Source organism: Dermacentor variabilis, chromosome 5 (assembly GCF_050947875.1).
Source record: "Dermacentor variabilis isolate Ectoservices chromosome 5, ASM5094787v1, whole genome shotgun sequence".
Lineage (NCBI taxonomy): Eukaryota > Metazoa > Arthropoda > Arachnida > Ixodida > Ixodidae > Dermacentor > Dermacentor variabilis.
The window spans coordinates 77,550,244-77,568,632 of NC_134572.1; positions in this window are offsets into that span (position 1 = coordinate 77,550,244).

An 18,389-nucleotide genomic window follows, 5' to 3' on the forward strand; every position below is an offset into this window, starting at 1 on the left:
GCGACGCCCGGCGGTGGCCACCATTGACCCTGAAGTGGGGTCACGTGACATGACGTCACGTGATGACGTCACACAGGCTGCAGATGGGGCCTCATATCGCGCCGTCGGTCGCCTCCCGGCGGTGGCCACCATTGACCCTGAAGTGAGATCACATGATGTGACGTCACGTGAAGACGTCACACCGGCTGCAGATGGGGCCTCATATCGCGCCGTCGGACGTCGCCCGGCGGAGGCCTCCACGCTTCGGTTCGCGCCGTCGCGCGCGATGCGGCGGCGGCGCCACCATCGCTGCATCACGTGATATGTGACGTCACGCCAGGGATGAAGCGGCGCGCACCCGCCATCGCGTCAGCCTCTGTGCCCGCAACCGCGCCAGCGTCTTTGCGCCGGGCGTGTATGCAGTCAAGATGCCTGCAAACGCTAAGGATACGCTAAGGTTGAGCCCAGTGGATGCTTCGCATCCACTGGGCTTAACCTTGATAAGCCTCCAATTTTTTTAACGTGCACCTAAGTCTATGTACACGGGCATTTTCGCATTTCGCCCAATTGAAATGTGGCCGCCGTGGCCGGGATTCGATCCCACGACCTCGTGCTTAGCAGCTGAACACCATAGCCACTAAGCAACCACGGCGGGTCACCATTTTCAATCTCAGTAGACATTCAGGTAGATAACTTTTCTTTGCTTGCTTATGGGGTATGAGCCATTTATTGTCTTACGTGACGGACAAACTTCTCGTTGGGTAGGCATATAAATGCATATGCATTAGATAACAGAGGTGACACGAGAATGTGTGTGCGTACCTATCGTCACGATGACCATGGATCAGGGCAATAAATGTGCTCGTACCTTTGTTTAAAATTCTGTGTCGCCTCTGTGCCGTGCACTAAACAGCATCGCTGATCATCCACCTTCACAGAGTGGAATGGCTCCTAATTTTTTCGGTTTTCCTCGCGCTATCCCACCGACTTCCGTTTTACAGAAACTACTTGGACACTACGTCATCACTGGACATGGCCTAATGCAGGTCAGCCACTACGTAAAGTCTCGGTGTATACGCATAGCCATCCGTATTATCGTTGCACGTGTACTTACCACCGGCTCATTTTACGGAATTACGCAACCAAACAACAAAACGCTCCCTAAATATGGGTATCGCTACCATGACCGATCCATGCCTCGAGGCGCGTAATTCCTTTAATAAACTGAAGTGATTTCTTCAGCTCTTTCGGGCGTTTTCTTAGTCTGACTTTTCCCGTTAAGCGTGGCTACTATCGTGTAGCCGAGTTGTGGACCGCCTTCATCACCGAACGCCACTTTCAGCTTTTTGAAACGCACATGCTTTCGGTGATGCGTGACGTCTTAAGGTTTAGACGCTGCGATTGGCCGTGGCGCTATGCCGCGCTTCTCCATTGTCTGTGCTAACGGTTGTGGAGCACGTTGGTCGCGGACGTCCGCTGTGCGCCTCTTCACAAGATGCGTCGTTTGGCCTTACCGACTCGCAACAGCTTCGCTTAGACTGACACCCACAGCGCGCGAAATGTGCATTATATTAAAGCGAATGATCGGCGGAGTATAACACGAGTAAAATTGTTCGTCTGCTGGACCATGCTCTGGCGATGTTCTCTTTTTTTCATGGGTAAATACACAGTGTAATGACCTATAGTTTGCAAACCTATGTGCGACTACGTTCTGGGTTCCTGTGTCACTCAGTGGCCGCAGCTGCTGCGGTAGGCTGGTCGGACAGAAAAATCAAAGTATTCTAATTGTTTTTCACAAAACAATGGCTTGGAAGCACTAGTAAAAGTTGTATCCAGAAGTTGCTATACTACGTTCCATACATAGTCAATGCTGTGGGAGCTGGAGAGACTTCTGGCAGTGGATTCGTTCGCACTTGGAAATAGTTCGATATTTTTTGACCGCAATTGTGCGCAACTGTTTTTTATATAGGCTCAGTATTGAATGAAACAAGTTTGAATCCTTAGAAGCAGGCACACTGTGGTATACGGCTCCTATATAATGCGTTGCTTTAGATCAATTTTATTTTTTGTTGCTCTTTTGAAGTTTTTATTTGTGACCCGTCGCGAGGCGCCTCACGTGCATGCTCGCACGAGCGAACGCTGGTGGCGCGCAGCGAAGCATGGACGGAACACGCGGAGTGATAACTTTTCTTGACCGAACCTGCGTAGCTTCCACAGCGTTTACATCTATGTATGGAAAGGAGATACGTGAGTAAGGAAAATAATAGCTATTTGAGACGGGCTGTTTTGAGACTCGGTACCGACGGACGTCTGCAGGACGCCACATGAATCTTGATAATGAATGCTTTATACCGACGTCTTCATGAAGTATAGTTGAATTTATTGTCACACTGGGATCTCATCTGTTGTGTTATCAAAGACGTGTTCTGGCTTTCAGTCAAGTGGCATCGTTCTGTTGTGCTACCAAAGACGCGCTCGCGCCTCTGTCATGCGGCCTCGCTACGCTGTTGCCGCGGCGCAACTGTGTGCGCGCGTGCCACGTGTCTGCTGGCGATCTGCTTGCTGGCGTGCCCATATATAAGCACCCGGCACTGCTGTGCTTATCGTTCATTCTTTCTGTGACGGCCTAGCTTGCCCAATAAAGTATTTCACGCTGCTTTGACTTTGACATTGCGCGCCACAGTCAGAACAGCTGACGCCACATGAGTCTTGTTAATGAATGTTTGATAGCGACGTCGTCATGAAGGGTTTCGCTTTATTGTCGCGCTGTGTTCTCATTTACCAGCTACTCTAAGAAGCATGTCGTCACACTTTGGCTAAAACGACGAAGCTAACCGTTCGCAAAGAATTCCTAAGCCTCTTTTGCTTCAATGGCTTGAAACAACATTACCTGATCCAAGCTCACGCGCTATCGCGCTCAGCATGAGCCACAACGATAAAGCGCATGACAAAGCGGTCGCACGTTGTAACTCAAGCTGATCGCGATAGCACTACGTGAAGTCTGAGGTTCAAAGGTATTCGCCACGATGGCCATGGACCATGATAGCAAAGACTCCCCGTCCTAGAACTAGTACACATGCTTGCACACCCAAGACTGTATACGGGGCAAGACAGCCGCGATAGCTGAATGGTAGAGAATGGCACGCTTAGTGCGCAAGCTACGGATTCCGCTCCCACCTGCAGAAAGTTGCACTTTCCTCCACTTTTATTTTTTCGTTGTTATTTGTGCAACATAACAGAACGGTTCAATTTCAGTTCAACTTAAGTATATAACAGTTCAATTTTCTTGTGTTTTCCACGACTTCATTGTCTGTTGTCTTAATGTTGTTGCAAGTGACAAAAATTCTCCTGCCAAGAGGCTTCCCCACATTCTTCTCACTCATCGTTGTGGGTCAGACAGTCTTATATCTGTATCAACCAACCATCTTGCTTTTTTATTCTTTATCAGTTTTTTTAATTGAAAGAGAAAACGTCTCAACAATGAAACCATCTGTGGAGGTAAGTTGGACATGCTAAAGCGTGCTTAAGCAGAATAAATGACAACGTGTGAGAAAAAGACACCAACGGATGGTGGCTTCGCGCTTTTTATAAGCTTAGTCTTTGCTGAAAGACCCACCGCGGGGCTAACCGGCTACGGTGTTGTACTACTAAGCACGGGTTTGCAGGTTCGATCCCCGACCTCGGCGGCCTGATTTCGATGGGGGTGGAGCGCACAAACGCCCTTAATGCACCGTGCACCGGGAGCACGGTAAAGTACCCCAGATGGTCAAAATTAATCCGGAGACCACCACAACAGCGTATCTCATATATATATCTTATTTGATGTAAAACACCCAAATTATTTTTCTTATTAAAATTTCGACACCGCTGAGCTGATTAGATACATCGCTGTGCCCAGTTCTGAGTTTCCCGTAGCTCACCGAATGCTTCAAATTTCAGAACCGAGTGGAGGACTGCTGTCTCTGTTTTCCTAGATCTGAAGTAACAACGAATTCACAGAGAATTAAGCGACCCGGGGACAAGCACTGCCACTAGCTCACTACGTTTAAAAGATTTGGCATTTATAGACCACATGTTTTCGCAGTCGGGAGTCTATATATGGTATTCGACTCGTGCTAGTTCTCTTCACCACTCTCTTTCACCAATATCGCAAGATGTCGTTGCTTCAAGGAGAAACACGAAAGAAGAACATCCCGATTGATCGCATTGATTGAAACAACAAGACTGGCGTTAGCCAGTGTGGGACGAGAGTGCAACGAAATAATGTGACATGCATTTGACACTTATTTGACGCGTATATGTTTGTGCAAGTATTAAACAACGCACCACAACCTATTAGACGCGGCACAAGGAGAAGAAAGAAGGAATAAACTTTATATTACTAAAGCAGATTTATAGGCCCCTCCACCTAGATGACGGCCTCAAGCCCTTGGGCCCTGGTAGCACCTTCGGCCTGCTGTTGGTCTTGCAGTTCACAGCTGAGCAAAGCGGTCTCCCGCAGCTCTCTAATCTTGTGTGTTTTATTATGTGTGGGTGTCCGAGGACAAGCCCAAACCATATGCTGTAGGTCCACGCTTTCCTGACAGAATCTACATCTATCCGTGTAAAAGTCCAGGTAATAGTGATAGTAGGTCACCAGGTTCGGATATGTATCTGTTTGTAAGAGGCGCCATGCCGTCGTTTGCCGTCTACTTAGCGAAAAGTGTGCCGGGGCGAAATGGGCCCTTCCCAGTTTATAGTGTTTGGTGATTTCGTCAAAGCTGGTCATCCAGTCTCTCTCCGTTCCCAGTAGTTGCGCGTCACGTGCTCAGTCTGTCAGTTCTCGAGCCAGGTTGTGCGCTAGTTCGTTCCCGGGGAGCCAAAGTTTTTAATAAGAAAAGCAATATGAAATATTTCTATTTGGTGCTACCAACATTTCTCGACGATTTACGAATTTATTAGCGTTAAGCTTGATACAATTGACATTCACTTCTGGTCCTGGCATTTTAAAGTTATTCCGATTCTTCTGACGTATTAAATACACATATGCTTTCCAGCAGTTCTGTGCCTGTCAACCTGAAAACGCAGTGCTCACAACATAGACCTTGGTGCTTCTCTAGGTACAGTCAACAACAAAATTTTGTGGAACACGAGATCTGAGAAAAAGCTGAATATCTGCGCAGTCTCACAACGCAGCCTAGTATTCGCATTTAGTAGCATATGTGAACAGCAGTGTGGTGATCGGTTCTACTGACTATTGTTACAGGCTGCTCAGAAATTTAACGTTTTCTGCAATCCCGTGGTCCGTTAACTTTTGTCGTTGACTGTACGTTTATAGCATCACGGCTGCCCAACTGCCAAAGCTGCAAGTTATACAAACTGCCTGACGTCAGTAAAAAATTAATATGGAGTACATCGCACACCGGCAGCGTCAATTTGTCAACCTAAGTTGGCAAACGGAACAACCCTCGTATGCATGCAAGTGCGTCTCTCCTTTTCAAGCCACTATTCCTCTACACGAATATAAACGTTCACAGGAACAAAAAAAAAAGAAACAAACGAGGAAGCAAAACAAATGCGAGAGGCACGAGAGAAGACGGCAGCCTCGCAGTGCCAGCGAAGGCCAGGGCACTTCGTTCTCCCTTTGCAGGCAAAGGAAGCCGCGGTCGTCTTTCCGAAGATGTGGCATCCATCTTTTGCTCAGATCACTCTGGCTGTCGTGTCCAACCGGTTCTCTCCTTACACCTCGCCCATCCGCCAGCTCACCCTGTCAGCCGATGCCGAAGGCGGCTTGGCAGTCCATAATCGAATAAGTATGCATCATATCAGTTGTCGCCGCAGGAGCAGCGGTGCATATGGAGTTATTGGGGTACGCGCAAATATATAGCCTGGGCTGCTTTGTCCCTGGCCGCATAACGTATGGCGACGGGGCCGTACGAGGAAAAAAACGAAAAAAGAATGAACAACACTTCCGCTTATACCCGCCGTCTGCCTGAAGTGCCTTTTCCTAGCAAATAGGCATAGGCGTGGTCCTTATATCACATAACTTCGTGGTTCTTGACACGAATATTAATAATGGCGGGCTGAATACAAACACGCTAATATAACCAACCCAAAGAACGCACCTGGTTATAGAAAGGAATATATTACAATAGATCACATAAATGCCATCAATCAGGTAATTGGAAAATCTGAGGGGTACGGCCAAGCTTTCTAAATGGATTTCATAAATTACGAAAACGCATTTGATTCATTAAAGATACCAGCAGTCATGGAGGCATTGCGTAGCGAAAAGAAAATACAAGAAGTTTACGCTAATATCTTAGCGGAATATATATAAACATTTGACAGCTACCTCGATTTCTAAGAAGAAAAGCGAAAGATAACCAATCAAGAAAGATGTCACAGAAGAAGACAATCTCCCCAACGCTATTCACTGCATGCTTGAAAGAATTATTCAAGCTATTACACTGAGCAGGATTACGAGTGAAGAACAATGACAAAAATCGCAGCAACCTGCGGCTCGTAGACGACACTGTCCTACTTAATCAAGCCAGAGAAGACTTGCAACGAACGATTGAGGACCTAAGCTGATAAAGTGTAAGAGAAGCGTTGAAGAGTAAAGTGTAGAAAACAGAGGTAATGTGCAATAACCTTGCAAACGAAAGACATTTCATGTTTGGCAGTCAGCCCTTACAATCTGTACAGGAATATGTTTATCTAGGACACTCACAGGGGACCCGGATCCATCAGAAGGAAATTTCCAGAAGAATAAAAATTGGCTTGAAGTGCATGTGGCAGACGTTACCAAATTATGACTGGCCACACATCGCTTTTCTCCCCCCCCCCAAAAAAAAAACAATATGTGTATAAGCAATAACATTTACCAGTGCAAGAACATCTAACAGAAACATGGAAGATAACAAAGATGCCTTAGAAGAAGACCGCAAAACGAGTGATGGATCAGCACAAAATATTAGGTGAATGTTAGAAGACAGGAAAACAGTGGTTTAGATTAGAGAATAAACAAGTGTAGGCGACATTCTAGTTGACATTGAGGCGTGAAAATGAATCTTGCCTGGCCATGTAATGCGTACGGCAGATAAGTGGTGTTTTATTAGTCGCAGAATGGGTGCCAAGGGAGAGAAAGCGCAGTCGAGGAAATTCCTGAACTGATCAGCAAGAACGCCGCTCGCTGAATGCCAGAGTAGAGACCCCAAACGAGAGTCAAGGCGAACGCCAAACCTCGCTGACGGTGTCAACGGTTCGCGCTTCGGATGAAACTGCAACTTTCTCATGAAGACTCCCGAAGCACAACTTAGGCAATGGCAGCGCACTTGATGCGAGGAATCGAACCCCACACCTAGTGTGCCCAGGGGAAGAACGCCATGGGCAATGAGCGATTATTGCAGGACCTACGGATCACCATATATATATATATATATATATATATATATATATATATATATATATATATATATATATATATATATATATGGCGAGCGAACTGCTGGCAAAGCGTCATTGAACCGAAGAGCATACGCCACTAATGGAGAGACTGTGGAGTACGAATTGAGTTCGTATACGTTGTCAGCATTCATTCGGCTGTAATAGGTGGAGTAAAGAAGAAAAACAATTTGGTAGTACTTACGACCGCGCAGTTAGAAAGAAAATGAACCTACTGCTGGTTGCAGCAGAGCATAACAAATGCAAAGAACAAATCACGTGAGAGAATCCTTAGATTTCCCCGTGGTGGTTCTAGGCTGCGCTCCACAAGCAGCGGGAATGCGACGTAGACGGGAAGTATTCATGGTGCGAAAACTCGCTTTGCCGGCATTTCGCGGAAAGCGCGTTCGCCGTATCGGAAAGTTTGCGAGAACTCCCCAAGCAAGAATAGAATCAGCGTTATAGCGTGCACGTTTTTTGGGAGAAATTTGGAACGACCAATACCAGCGGGAGCTTATTAAACAACTTACAAGTTCTTGTGGTGTAAACAAATTCCTTTTTTTTTCAAATGACCATCACGTAATGCATTTAGGACGGCCCGCCAACCGGTCTTCCCGCGGGAGCTCGTTTTCACTGGTTGTAAATTTGCGTGCAACCATGCATATATTCGTGTGCCTTCAGGCTTCAGATCAGGCTTCACCGGCTCCGCCAGGCTTCACCGCCACCATGCCACGCACGGTGGCGGTGGTCAATGGAGAATGAAACTGAATTGAATTTTGAATTGAATCGCTTTTGTTTTTTCTTCGAGTGAAGTAGTCAGCGGAGCTAAATACGATGAAGCAGCTTGGCAACGACCCAGGAGGGACGATGTTTTCTTTTGACAGCAGTGTTATACGTATTGACAATATGTTGATAACCGTCGGCACAGAACTAGCAGGCAAAGACTGACGTTACAACCTTTTAATTTTCAGATATTCAGATGAACATTTCTAGATATTCAACGCTAGAGCCGCACACAATAACTTCACAAACAGTAATACGAAACAACCTCTCCTAAGACCGACCCACTGAGAAAACAAATATATCCGCGTGCGCGCACCCTATGCCACCCAAGAAAGCTTCGCTTTAATACAGTTGACAATAATAAAGAAAATAAATAAACAGGGGGAAATGCGTAGAAATGTTCGAGTTTTCGCAGGAACAGATCTGCTAGAAGGTAACGATAAAGCATTGAAAATCTCGCATCTCTCATATATATAAATATTACAAGCTCAATTTTTTTTCACCAAACGCCACAGTAACTCGCACAAAAGCAAAACACGTTTCGCCACCTTGCGAGTGGTATCATCAGTATAGACTAAACATCTATGTTTTGTTCTTGTTTAAACTGTTGAGCGGAGTCAGTGCAATCAGGTTGCCAACTACATGTTAAAGTACTTTTCAGTTAGTAACGTGTGGAATTACTCAAGCTGAACACTATATTTATTGAGCAAAGCAGGAAAGTTGAATTTTATTGCTAGTGCTTTATATTATGTATGAGAATCAGGAACTTGCCAAGTTTCTCGTTTCTAAGATGGAATATTTCCTTCACTCGAAATTATATTTCTGATATTTTCGAAAAAGCTTTAAAACAATTTTACCAACGTAGAAAAGATTTAGCATACCACAGTAATAATCATTGCTTCAGCGGGAGCTTCGGCGAGTTTGTATGGCATACTTCGGATTCTAAAAACAGCGCAACAAGACGGGACGCCAAGAAAAGAGGGAGACTGGTGCTGCGTTGTTCATAATAGTGTTGATAGCAAATTATGTTCAAACTTACCACATATATCAATACACACTTCGAATCTCTCCAAAACACATTTATATTCCATCTTAGCAGTTCCCTTCAGCATTGTATGAAGTGCGGGCAGCCGCAATAAATGGGGAATGAGAGCGCCTGTTATAATGTATCCATGCGGCCTTTGACTCCTGCTTGTCCGAAAATGCAAAAACACACCTACATATTTTAATAACTGCTCTCTCACTGGCATTTTGCAGTGGCACTATCTTTCGGTCAGCACCTTATGTACGCAAAATTCTGCAATAACGTTTTCGTAATGGCATTGTGTTCCGTTGCGACAGAATGCACAGGCGCAGCCTTACTACACCTTGGCAGCGCTGAGGATAACTGCTGAGTTGAAGCACAGAGCCATCAACCGTCACATGTTTGCGCAGAAGGACGCAAGACATTGAAAAAAGAGTGGAAGACGCTTAAGCTTCTCCTTCAAGAGTGGAACGCGATAGCGATATCGCACCCCGTTCGCACCGCCTACTCAAACGATCTACGCGAGCCAAACGTCACGGTCGGCACGGACAGCCGGGCCGCGACGCGCCATGAAGGCAGACGCTATCCTGGGGCGAGTGGCGCGCCACGTGTCGGGGAAGCGCCGTACATTGCGAGGAGGGGGTCTTCTGTGTTTGCCGCAAGATGGCTCTGCGTGTGCTCCAAGCGCAGAAGAAATGTAGCGGAAACGTACTTCACTACTCGTTTTACTGCGACTTCTGTAATTTAAATGCTCATGATTACCGATATACACCGCAGTATAACTTTCTACGCCACGGTTCTAAGGCAGCACCGCATTCACTAGAGGCGCTTTTGTCCCGATTTGAACGATCGAACTCGTGACTGAATGGTAGCGTCTCCGTCTTACACTCCGGAGACCCTGGTTCGATTCCCACCAGCCCATCTTGCAAGATGTTTTTTTTATTTATGAAGTGCCTTCCGGGATTTATAGCTCATGGCCAAAGCCGCTGACGCCGACAACACGGGCTTTCCCGCTACACAAGCTCCTTAACGCTGTCGCTTTAAAAGTCGAGGCTGCAGAGAAACCACCCCGCCGATGACGTAAATCTGAAAACGTCCTAACAGAACTTTCATGTGAGCATTGCTTACGACTCTGCTTACATGACAAGAACACGACGAAGATAAAAGAAAGAATGAAAATGAGAATAAAAGACATCAAACGTATAATACACGATGCAGTGACTATACACGTACGGAATAATGCATTGAGAAGCACATGCAAAATGCGTCAAAGAATCGTCTTAAAAGATTGTGAACCATCCACGAACGGTTTCAGCACTAAACGAATGCACTTTCCGCGTCATCTTCTAATCAACATGTGGTGTGTTTTGCAGGTCATGCGTAGTCCCTGTGCCAAATACATGCCCTCGGACACATATCAGAAACTTGTCAAACGTTATCACATTCAAATCACAGATCCATCACACCTCGGCCAATACCAGTCGGAATAATTGCGCACTTTGTTTCGCTTGAAATAGTGCTATTGCATAAATGCCGGCCGCTGTGGCGTAGTCACTATGGCGTTAAGCTGCTATGCAGAATGCCGGGGGTTTAATACCCGGTCACGGCGGCCACATTTGGAATGCAAAAACGTTCATCTTCTACCTTTTCTGAGCAGGCCAGTGAAGTCAAGGTGGCCAAAATATATCCGCATATTTCCACCACGGCTTCTCTCAAATTCCGTGCTTTGCTATGAGGCGATAAATGCAATAACCCGATCAACTACTATCGCAACTGGCCATTTCTTCTCTTTCAAGCCGTCAAATACGAAGATATGTACAGCTTACAAAAACCAAAAAAAGAAAAAGAAGGCAGGAAATGTAAGTGCGCCGTCATCTTAAACGAGTTATTATAATTAGTTTGAGGGCGGAAGCACCAGCCTCTGTTTACTCCCAGCAGCGGATCCAAGCGGATAATCCCTGCGGGCACTCACGCACTACCCTTCTAACGGGATAAGAGCTAATCCCTCGGCAAATTAGCGCTGGGATGGGGCAAAAACTTATTTAGAATCTTTGTACATTCTGTTTCACACTGTCGATGCAGGATCCACGCTGTTTATCCCAACCTCTTGTTACTTTCGCTTCCTTCATTCATTATGGACGCCTTACATACCCCTGGCCCGACTTTCAATGTGCGGACCATGAATAAAAAGCATCACGTACTTTTCTATCGAAGAAAAACCTATGGGCTTTACGATGCGGGATCGTAACGAGGTAGAATGGAGACAAGACGGGGCCTCTTTCACCCGCTGAATGAGCTTAAGTACTTTAATACTCGCAATGAAACCGATAACAACCAGGTACAGCTCAAGCGCGGTCCGAAATTTTTATTTCAAGATCACAAATACAGTTTTTAAGATAGTTAATTTATATATATATATATATATATATATATATATATATATATATATATATATATATATATATATATATATATATATATAAAGTATAGAGTATACAAAGTAGATACGACACGGTGTTGTGAATTGACGCGGAAGTGTTTTCCCGTTTTCGATAGCTCTTTATGTGTTCCTGCACACGTTTGTGAAAATTATCTTCTCAAAAACTGATTTGAGCTGAAATTTCAACATGACCAAAAACAGGCGATATGCGTATAGTTTCCACGCAAACGCCTGCAGGCATCATGCGTCACATATTTTTGAATGATGGTTTTGCATAAGCTTTCTCACCCACTTTAGTTTGTAGGGGAGAGGTGAGATCAACAAGAAAGTTTATAAATTTGAATGTTTGCTTAGTTTATTTGCAACATTGACCCAAGCGAAACTTATCCAACTGTACATCATTGGGCTACAGTTACACATGAGTTCTTTGTTCGATGATGTTCGGGAAGCTTTGAAGAAAGAAAACTGCAAACAACGAAATGTGTCCCACTCCACTCTATTGGGAGCAGTCGTTCTCACCTATAGCTGGAACCTGTAAGTAGAACGAGATTACGTGGGTAGCGCTGCCCTTTTAAATAAAGCAGCTCAGTCGTTTCGCAAACGGAATCAAGTGTGGAACAGCTAGAAGTTGGTTCACTAAAGTGAGAGCGCCTTACCCACAAAGCAAAAGCAAGCGGCCACACAGAACGGAGGAGCTGCTTCCCTCCTAGGGAAACCAAGCAAGTGGTGCTGGCGTAAGAAATGTTACTGACCGGTGTCTGCACACAAGCCCTCATGCTTTTGGTCTGCTCCGTCCGAGACGCCTCAGGGTAAAACAAGAGAGGGATGGTGCCAGTAGATACCCGAAAAACGTCGTCCGTTGCCTTATCTTCCCGGACAGCCGCGTAGTCTACCCCGACTCGCGTCGCACTTATGGAGGGCATAAACCACGCCGAGGGTCGCTTCTTTTCCGCTCCGTCTGGGGAAAGTACCAAGAGCAACTGAATGAGAACCACACGTCGTTAAATAACAAACAAACAAACAAACAAATTAAAGTAAGAACAGAAAGTTTTGCCTTTGGTTTTACCTACGATTTCTTGTCGCCGGAGCTATCATTCCTTTGGGGTCCACAATCCAGAACTGGAGGCACCAGAAATAGGCTATGGATTCCTTACCAACGCGTGCGATGCGATTGGTAGAAGACAAAACGTGAAGGCATGCTATCCTGCTTATCAGCCCTTTGTGCCTTGAAAGCAGTAGCAGAAATAGTGTGGTTTCCTGAGGAAGAATGAGTATGCAGAAGGTGATAATTTTGTGTGAACAGAGCATTGTGACACTCTTGCGTGCGTTGCAGGCTTACGCCTCAACATGATGTGGGGTATCCAAGACGGGTGAAGAGGAAGACGACGTGCGACTGGCTGGCCCAAACTTGATAGGCACTCAGCTAGCCAGCTGCACGTCGTCTTCCTCCCTTTTCATCATCATCATCATCATCATCATCAGCCTGGTTACGCCCACTGCAGGGCAAAGGCCTCTCCCATACTTCTCCAACAACCCCGGTCATGTACTAATTGTGGCCATCTCGTCCCTGCAAACTTCTTAATCTCATCCGCCCACCTAACTTTCTGCCGCCCCCTGCTACGCTTCCCTTCCCTTGGGATCCAGTCCGTAACCCTTAATGACCATCGGTTATCTTCCCTCCTCATTACATGTCCTGCCCATGCCCATTTCTTTTTCTTGATTTCAACTAAGATGTCATTAACTCGCGTTTGTTCCCTCACCCAATCTGCTCTTTTCTTATCCCTTAACGTGACACCTATCATTCTTCTTTCCATAGCTCGTTGTGTCGTCCTCAATTTGAGTAGAACCCTTTTCGTAAGCCTCCAGGTTTCTGCCCCGTAGGTGAGTACTGGTAAGACACAGCTATTATATACTTTTCTCTTGAGGGATAACGGCAACCTGCTGTTCATGATTTGGGAATGCCTGCCAAACGCACTCCAGCCCATTCTTATTCTTCTGATTATTTCCGTCTCATGATCCGGATCCGCCGTCACTACCTGCCCTAAGTAGATGTATTCCTTTACGACTTCCAGTGCCTCGCTGCCTATTGTAAATTGCTGTTCTCTCCCGAGACTGTTAAGCATTACTTTAGTTTTCTGCATATTAATTTTTAGACCCACTCTTCTGCTTTGCCTCTCCAGGTCAGTGAGCATGCATTGCAATTGGTCCCCTGAGTTACTAAGCAAGGCAATATCATCAGCGAATCGCAAGTTACTAAGGTATTCTCCATTAACTTTTATCGCCAATTCTTCCCAATCCAGGTCTCTGAATACCTCCTGTAAACACGCTGTGAATAGCATTGGAGATATCGTATCTCCCTGCCTGACGCCTTTCTTTATTGAGATTTTGTTGCTTGCTTTATGGAGGAATACGGTGGCTGTGGAGCCGCTATAGATATCTTCCAGTATTTTTGCATATGGCTCATCTACCCCCTGATTCCGTAATGCCTCCATGACTGCTGAGGTTTCGACTGAATCAAACGCTTTCTCGTAATCAATGAAAGCTATATATAAGGGTTGGTTATATTCTGCACATTTCTCTATCACTTGATTGATAGTGTGAATATGGTCTATTGTTGAGTAGCCTTTACGGAATCCTCCCTTTTAATAAAGTTTATTATTTAATGCCTGACATTTAATACCTCGAATTTAATAATTCACAGCATGAAGCTAAGGGCTACAGTCCCTTCTTTATTCTTTATCATCATCCGCCTCGTTATAAACTAGACACTACCTTCTTTGTATATCCGAAACCATCTCTCTTGCAGACGATTTGCTTCTTTGTGCAGTATTGTTTCACAGGACCGCTCGAAGGTGCGCTATGATCGCCCACGCCGACGCGTGATATATAACCCTGGTGACTTAGTGTGCTGTGGAGAACAAGAAAACGTGGATTTTTTGAAAAACTGCTGGCCTACTATGTTGAACCCAATGTTATTGCTGATAGTATAATTGAACTGGCATAGCGCATATCACGCCTCTCGTCAAATGGCCGACGGTCACCAAAAAACTGAACTTGCGCATGTCGCCCGTTTAAAGCCCTTTATCTCTCGATACCCTTTTTTGACTCGCCCGGCGGGCTTCTTCTGCGCGGTGGTAAATGTGACACTCTTTCGTGCGTTCTAGGTTTACGCCTCAACAAGATTTTTCTTCCTAGTTGACACATTTCTGTTGTATAGTGTGTTTTTATCTCATCCCTTTCAAGGTTATTTGAGTTGGCTGGGGTTTTAGGAAAGCTAGCCCTTTCATTGCTCAGGTTTCCGACCCAGATATCTTAAATATAAAGAAAGAAAGAAAGAAAGAAAGAAAGAAAGAAAGAAAGAAAGAAAGAAAGAAAGAAAGAAAGAAAGAAAGAAAGAAAGAAAGAAAGATGCTCAATGTCGAAAACCCAAGGTTCCTAGAGGTCTAAGTGCGAGTCTTCGGACCATGGCACAGACAACTGCAGAATGAATCTCTACGCCATCGTCTACGTTGCGGCTCGACTAACGAATATTATGGACGTTGCGAAAATTCCCTGAATCTCGGTCATGCAATAGGAACGGAGCATTAAAAAACTACTGAAGCACCTAGTTTGCAGTAAGTAATTATAAAGCAAGAAGAAACAAAAAGCTCAGTACCCTTCCATTCCGTGAAGAAGGATGACCAGCGAAGCTGTGTATGTGGGCCCCTTAATGGCTTACTGTATCTCCACCATGGGTCGGCCAGGTATTTCACCATCTTCGGGATCGGCCCACGTATGGGGAGTGCTTAACGCCTGCGCTACCTCCGCCGCGAGTCGGCGCGGCATTGCACTATGTTCGGTATTTTTTCTACATGCGGACATGATAGTGGGGAAAGTAGCCCTTAACAGCCTCGCTGTAAAAAAAGCGCATCGGCGTTCTGAAAATATTCCGCATTCAGTGCTCAAATTTTGACAAAAACATGATTCCATCGTTTCAGTCTACGTGAAACTGCTACTTTGATTACGAGTGTTCTCAAATGTCCTATTGGCAATTTGTCTGCATATCAAGAGGCCACTTTTTGGCATTGCTCTCCAGGAGTAGCAGTTTTCAGAACATTGACAGCTGCTTTCTTTTCATGTTCGCAGTTAAAAACTTTATGCTTGCTATTATCCTCTTGCGATTTTACAGAATTTTCATAGCATAATCAGAGCCAGAATTCACTTCTTTCTTTATTGGGATCTAGAAACATGGGGATGTGATTGACATTCTGATAGAAGCAACTACTGTAATTTGACCTCTTTGAAATGCAACAAAGCTTTTCAAATCTGGTCATCTGCTGTTCCCTCAGATAAATTTCGTGATAGACGTTTATTTCAATAAGGTTGCTAAGAGCCGAACTTCTGGCATTACAGGGTGAAATGGCATGCAAGCTAAGATCTACAAGTGGGGTTAAGATGCGGCAGAAATCATGATAGTTCAGAAGTTCAGGAGGGTCGCCATGAAAGTAGGTGAACCCTCCTTCGAGCGAGATCTCCAGATGGAATCTTAACGTCGGTAAAAGTAAAACTTCGAAAATTGCGACGTAGTGAGAGAGAATGCCGAAGTTCACGATTAATCAAAAGGAGAAAAAAGCTAAACCCTTCAAGCAGCACTATCGTCAACGTTGGTGCTGCGTCTGGAAGGTACAAAAGCATCACGAGCACCAAACAAAAGTGGTCCTCCGAGCACTCGCGGAACAAACAGTGCGAACGCGCTGCAAGTGTGTATCCAATGACTCAAAAGAGTACGGAACGCTGCAGCAATAGAATCCTAATTGAGACACATTAGTGTCCAATGCAACTCTTCCATTCATTACGCTTTCTAAGCACCACCGAACGTCTGTGTCTGGTGGCCTTCTAGAGAATGGAGGCGTCTCGAAAAACTTACCGATAGGAGCTTTCCCTGCACGGTGCCATTAAGGCCTACTGGGCCTTCCATGAGCGTGCCTGTTTTCAGTGCCTGGGTACAGAGCATTACAGCCTGCAATTCTATAAAAATCTAGACCAGGAAGAATCTGGTATCATCAATCTTGGTTCAATTGTTAAAGCACAAACGAAGACGAATGTGAAACGGGGTCGCTGAAAGCGTGTTTCTTCCATGCTCTCTATTTATAGTTCTCGTGTGAATGCTACCAGCCGGAAATAGACTTCAGGTACTATAGAAGGGCACGCATTTGGGATGGTTGTTTCATGATTGCGAGCAGAAAGCGGCGCTAAACGACCGACGGGAATAAGAGAATGACACAGACCACAGCGCTGACTAACAACCAAGTGTCGTTATTCTTTCAGTCTGTGCCCTTCTCTCCGTCCTGTAGTTCCGCGCAGTTTTCTGCTCGTGTTCAACTACCGTATCGATAAAAGAAAAACAATCAAGCAAACAAATCGGAAAAATGAACGAAGAGTCATGAAATGATAGGTACAGTTCTCGATTTATTATTTCAGAGAACGCGCGGAAAACTACCGGGACACTCGAAGACGCGAAGAAGGTTGTGTTACAATAATGTTCACCATTTGTCATTGTTGAATGTACGCAAGGTTCTCAGAGAATAACACTACGCATCGAACATTAAGACAACTAGCTCTATACAATCATCTGCACCGCAGTGCACCGAACACACACACTCAAAACCTGGCAATGGAACTGTAGAGGTCTGCGTAAAAAAACAGCACCTTCTGCAGCACGTGCTGCTCACTACAGTAGAACCCGACATCATAGTTTTTCAAGAAACTCGGGACTTCCGATACAAAACTACAATCAATCCGTGCAGTGCAGCCAAGTGTGGAGCAAAAGCAGAGAGGCACGATCATGCCAAGCATCCCTACTGTGGCAACCAATCCCAGCAACTGAATCGGAATCAACGCATTTCGATACATTAGTGTGGAGCGCATAGCCGCGAGAACAGATATTAGTGGAGACAAGCTCGATATTCTTAACTGCTATTGGCCCCCTATAAACAGGCCTGTGCTTTAGCGCAAGTTGATATACTGCGAGTCAAGCCTAGTAAGCAGCAGTCGGCGCGCCTGCTGGGGGACTTTAACCACCCACACGTAGCATGCGGATACAGTCAAGCAAGTTCCCAAGGCCGAAACTTAGACAACCTCACAAGCAATCATCACTTCGCTCTCCTCAATGATACTATACATGCGACAAGAATTGAAACAGCAACTGAGAAGGACACACTACCACACTTTACATGGATAAGGAGCTATCCCTGGGCGACATAGGAAAACACCGTTGATTTTTTGGGAAGCGACCAATATATCTTGGAGATACGCACTGAGATCTACCAGCCAAATTTTAGATGATTAACATCGTTGACTGACCCAAAGGTATCACGAATATTGATAACTGCAAGGATGTTATCGATGACCCTAGAAATTGGGCTATGCTAATCTATAGCTCAGTTACATACTAAGACGATACTAAGTACTGAAGTTCATTCTCAAGTTGACAGCCACCTTCTGGCCCTTTGGACGAAGCGATGACACCTAGTCCAGCGCTGGCAGGAGAACAAACACAATCAAGATTTGCAGTGCAGGATATACCAGATCACCAAGGAAAGCCAGCAATGGGCAGATCATTTAGGATCACAACACTAGACCAAAATATGCGATGAAATGAATGGACAGCCACACATTGCACGTATATGGCACATCTTTCGAGCAATTATGAGATAACAAAAACCAAAAGACGCTTTACAACGCTACCAGTTAAAAGTA